General features: G+C 55.7%; 1 long non-coding RNA gene across 1 annotated transcript; it reads left to right on the forward strand.

Annotated features, from left to right (window-relative positions):
* The first annotated feature begins 6 nt into the window (after positions 1–6).
* Positions 7–3,256, forward strand: LOC105302993. Its single transcript, XR_002776480.1, has 3 exons — positions 7–1,616; positions 2,505–2,666; positions 2,886–3,256. It is a non-coding gene; the product is annotated as an uncharacterized LOC105302993 (long non-coding RNA).
* Positions 3,257–4,493: the final 1,237 nt, after the last annotated feature.

Raw genomic sequence — 4,493 nt, forward strand, 5'->3', positions numbered from 1 at the left:
GAGGGTGAGTTGTCTCGGAGGGAGCTGAGATCTCTCTGGAGCTGCCGTTTCCCAGGTGACCTTGACTTCTCTGAGCCCGCTCTCCCCACGGCAGTACCTGTCCACCCGACCCCCACCTTCCTTACAGGACGGGGCCGGGGTCAGAGGAGCGAAGGGCTGAAAGCTTGGGAATCGACAAGCAGGGGCAACTGTGAGGCGCTGGCGGGGGCGGGAGCGACGTGGGGGGCTCTTCCCCTCCCCCCGCCGGTGCCCTTCGCCCTCCAACTCGCAAACCCTCCTCCTGCTCTGGTGAGTAAAGTCCCGGACTTAAGGGCAGATGCTACGACAAACCAGTTTGTGCTCACGCATGTGAACACCCGCACACACCCGTGCAGCATCCACTGGGGTAGGTGGCCCCACCCAGGATGACCTCCCCGCTAAGTACAAGGAGGCAGGACCCCTCCGCCCGGCTGGCAGGACTCACCTGCAGGGGAGGGGCGTGGAGAGAGGCTTTCCCTGGAATGGCCCTTCCGGTGGTTTGGGACATTTCTTCTCCTCTTGTAGTGCTGTGTGTGCAGAGCCCCCAGGGGCCTCCAGGGGGTGCTTCCATCAGGCTCCCAAACCAGCCTGGTTCCTCTCCTCCCCCATTCTGCTCACACTGAGAAGACAGCCATGGGTCCAGCCACTCGTCCCCTGGGCACGTTCCAGAAGGAGCAGAGACCCCCGTGCCAAGCAGGACTCGGTGACGCCCTTGCAGGCATTCAGGAATGGCCAGGAATGACCAGACATTCGATCCCCTGTGGACAACCTCCCAGGTGATGATTCAGAGGATAAAAACGTGAACAACAGACAGATTCAAATCATTCTCGAGTCCTCTGACACCTTGCTCACAAACCCAGTTAAGAAGTGCCAAGTATCCCAGGTACGATGCTCATGAGCTGTCCACACAAGGATGTTACTTGCTCATGAGAACAGTGTCCCTTTGGCCCACTTTCCCTTTCAGACTCCAAGCTCCTCGGAATGCGGAGGTTCCAGATAACAGGGTTTATATAGACGCGGATTCACAGAGGTAGACTTCCACTCTCGCTTGCCCGTGTGCTGCTTGAGAAATGTTTTCGTATTTCTTTTCTCTTGTTTCACAAATTAGGTGTAAGATCTTAGGAAGGGGACCAAGTCTTTTTTAATTATATCTTTTGTCCTCTGTCCTGCCTTCCCTGACATCGCATTATTTAAAGCTCTGTGCAGTGCCATGCTGTACATATTTTAGAAATTTTCCTACAGTCAAGACCAGCACTCAAGCTTTACAGCTTATAGAATCCAAGACAATCAATTGTAAGACGAACCACTATTTTATCCACCACTGAGGAAGAAAAACTGCTGCCAATTAAAATAGTTAATTGTGAGCTATGCCCTGATCTCAGCAATGTTACGATGTGCCTCTTAGACCCAGTGAACTAGAGCAGCTGTTCTCCTGTTTCTGAGAATGGGCTGAATGAGCCAAGATCCTGCTGGGTTTTCGGGGAGCTGCCCTCTGGTTTGAAGCGGGGCTGTCAACGTGGATGGCAGAGGATGCGCCAACCTTACAGACACACCACCTTGATAGGCCAAGGGTCACTGGATACTGGCACGTTTAGCAGGTAAAGTAACTGATGTTGAGACGTTCAAGAAACGGTCAGCTCTGATACCTTCCCGAGTGGAACCAGGGAGTGTGGGCCCCAGTTTGGGGACAGCCACCCCCCGCCTCCCAGACGTGGAGCTCCTGAAGGCCTATGATTGGAAGGGAGGAGGTGAGGAAGGAAGGAAAGGCCAGCTCCGTCAGCCCCCGGAGGAGGCCACTGCAGGAAATTCAACTTGGCCGTGGGGTGGGGAGTCATGCAGGCTCCGGGGGGCCAAGGAGCCTGGGAAGTCCTCAGAACAGAGAGAGAAATGGCGCAGAGCTTGGCAACTAGTGAAAAGCTGAACGTGACACCTGATTCCACGAGAGGCCAAACGGACAGCAGGGACCCAGAAAGGAGCTCAGCGTTTAGGGACTGGGACAGCGGTGGCATCACCACAGAGACAGGAGACCTTGGGAGGAGGCTGGTGTGAGCAGAGACAGGAGCCGGGGGTGGGGAAGCGGGAAGGGTTTGGGTCATGCTGGGTGTAAGATGAGGAGGGTCCCCCAGTAGGAAAAGCCAGAAGCGAAGAGCAGGCTGTGCGGGCAACAGGTCTCTGCTGGGGAGTGGAGACAGGCTAGAAGAGGCGGCCGGTGTCCGGGCCTGGGAGGGATGGAAGGAAAAGACTGGAAAGAAGTAGCCTGAGAGGTCAGAGGAGCCAAGTGTTGGGTGTGGAATGTTCTGGAAGCAGGGAGTGGTCAGTGGTTTGAAAACCTCACAAAGGTCTCTAAGAATGAGGACTCAGAAAAGAACTGCGGGTCGGTGAGAAGGTGGCGGTGGCCTTGGAGTGGGCGGCGGTGTTAGAGGGCTGGGCGGAAAGGTCAGCTTGCAAAGAATTAAGGGAGGGACGCGGACATCTGCGCGCTGTAGGAGCCTGGCTGGGAGAAACACACTGCACACGATGGCAGTCAGAGGGGACGGCCGCGGCCTTTCTAAGACGGGCCAGGCCCGCACGTGTCAGAGGGCGAGCAGCAGAAGGACGGGGAGGAGAGCCGAAGATGATGCTGCGTGGGAAGGATGCTGTCTGCAGACGTGAGAAAGGAAGGCCCCCAAACGCTGGAAGGACCTGCTCCTCCGAGGGGGGCGGGACAGCGAGGAGGGGGCCAAGGGGACAGGGCGGGGCAGGGTGGAGAGGGGAGGAGGTGCCACCCCCTGGGGGCCTGGCCCGGGGTGAGCTCCCGGTGAGCAGAAACAGCAGGAGTGGGAGTCGAGAGAGCGGAAAAGGCCCAGAACGTTGGCTGTGGTGTTCAGGTCCCTGGTCCCCGAGAGAGAACAGACACCTAAGCGGGCAGCCTCGGCGGATCTTCAGTTTGGCTCTTCTTTAGGGAAGAAGGAAAATGTCTCAATCCTGTGGGCTCTCCGTCCCGAAGCTCTCCAGGGTCTGAAGGTAGAGTCGACAGGATTGAGACGCTCTCTGCTGGCCACCGTCGGCCTCCCCATGGTTTTCGGCTTGGTTCCCTGTGACAGACCCGGAGCTGAGGACTCGTCGGGACCAGCACTGCCCTAGGCATAATGAAGAAGCTGAACTGTGATGCAGCCCTGCCGGCCCTGGAGGTGGCCTGACTGCATGGACCAGTCTTTGTCTCTGAGAAGCGTGTAACCTCCCGCCAGGCAGCAGCTCGCACCAGGCAGCACCTCGCACCAGCTGTCCCTCGTCTCTCCTGGCCGAGTCACCCTGGGCAGAGACGTAAACGTGGAGGCTGTCAGCAACTGGATCGTTTAAAGCCAAGGGCCTGCCTGGGTTCACCAAGGGCTGAGTGTTGCTCAGCACGAGGGGAGTGCGGCCTGAGCCGGGGGCGCTCCGGCCACCGCATGTGCGCTGGGGAGAGGAGAGGTCCATGGGGTAGGAGTTCAGCCGGCAGTTAACAGTGTCCGGGGGTCTAAGGCAGAGGAAGTGTCTCAAGGAGCAGATGGCATCAACGATGGCGAAGGCTGAGATGGGGCCAGGAGGATGCAGACAGGACCTTTGGGTCTGGCTGTGTGGCGTCACGGCTGTCCCCGGTCAGAGCGATTTTGGAGGATGGGTGGGGTGGGATAGTTCTTTTTAAGACTCTTTTTTTTTTCGCTTGACCCTCTGTATGGCTGAGGATCTAGTTATTGATTTTGGATTATTAAAAGCTTGCAATAAACTTGAGACGGTGACTCTGAACCACCCTCGCGTCTCCCAGTGACACTCCAGGTTCCTGTGACCACACCTCGTGCCTCCTGTCCCCACCGCTGGCTACACGGTCGCCTTTGTTGGACCACGTTCCAGTTTCTCCACTTCCGACAACGCAGTGAACGTGCTGGACAAAACCCTCTAATCAGGCTCTAAGCACGCGGTGCTGATGGAGGTGATGACGCGGATGATTTTCGGGGTTCCTTCAATTTCGTGTACCTTTGTAGTTTCCTTAAAAGGGATTCCTTAAATGTACAACTAATTATGACTTTTACCTTAACAAGAGTTCTTGTCTAAATACGTCTACAAATTAGAAACCACCCATTCGTTCACACGCCCCTTTTGAGGGTTGAGAAAAATATGACTGCCATAAGGATGGCGAAGCAAGTCACCCCATCAGCAAACGGTGTGTTTACTGCTTCTCTGTGTGTGCTCACTGCTGGCTCTCAAAGATTTCTAGCCCTAATTTCACCATTTTTCAGAGTACTTTTTTACACATGATATTTCATTAGATATTAACACCGTGACTATTGAAGGCAAAAACCCAGTATCCTCAGCTCATCGGTGAACTCGTTCATTCGTTTGCCCAGACTGCGACCTCCCACGACGTTGTCACGTGGCCTTTCTCTCCCTTCCCTCCGAGTCCCTAATGCTACTGGAGAAATCGTATAACCTTGCATATTGGTGTCATTTTTCTAAGC

Source organism: Pteropus vampyrus, unplaced genomic scaffold (assembly GCF_000151845.1).
Source record: "Pteropus vampyrus isolate Shadow unplaced genomic scaffold, Pvam_2.0 Scaffold292, whole genome shotgun sequence".
In the NCBI taxonomy this organism is placed as follows: domain Eukaryota; kingdom Metazoa; phylum Chordata; class Mammalia; order Chiroptera; family Pteropodidae; genus Pteropus; species Pteropus vampyrus.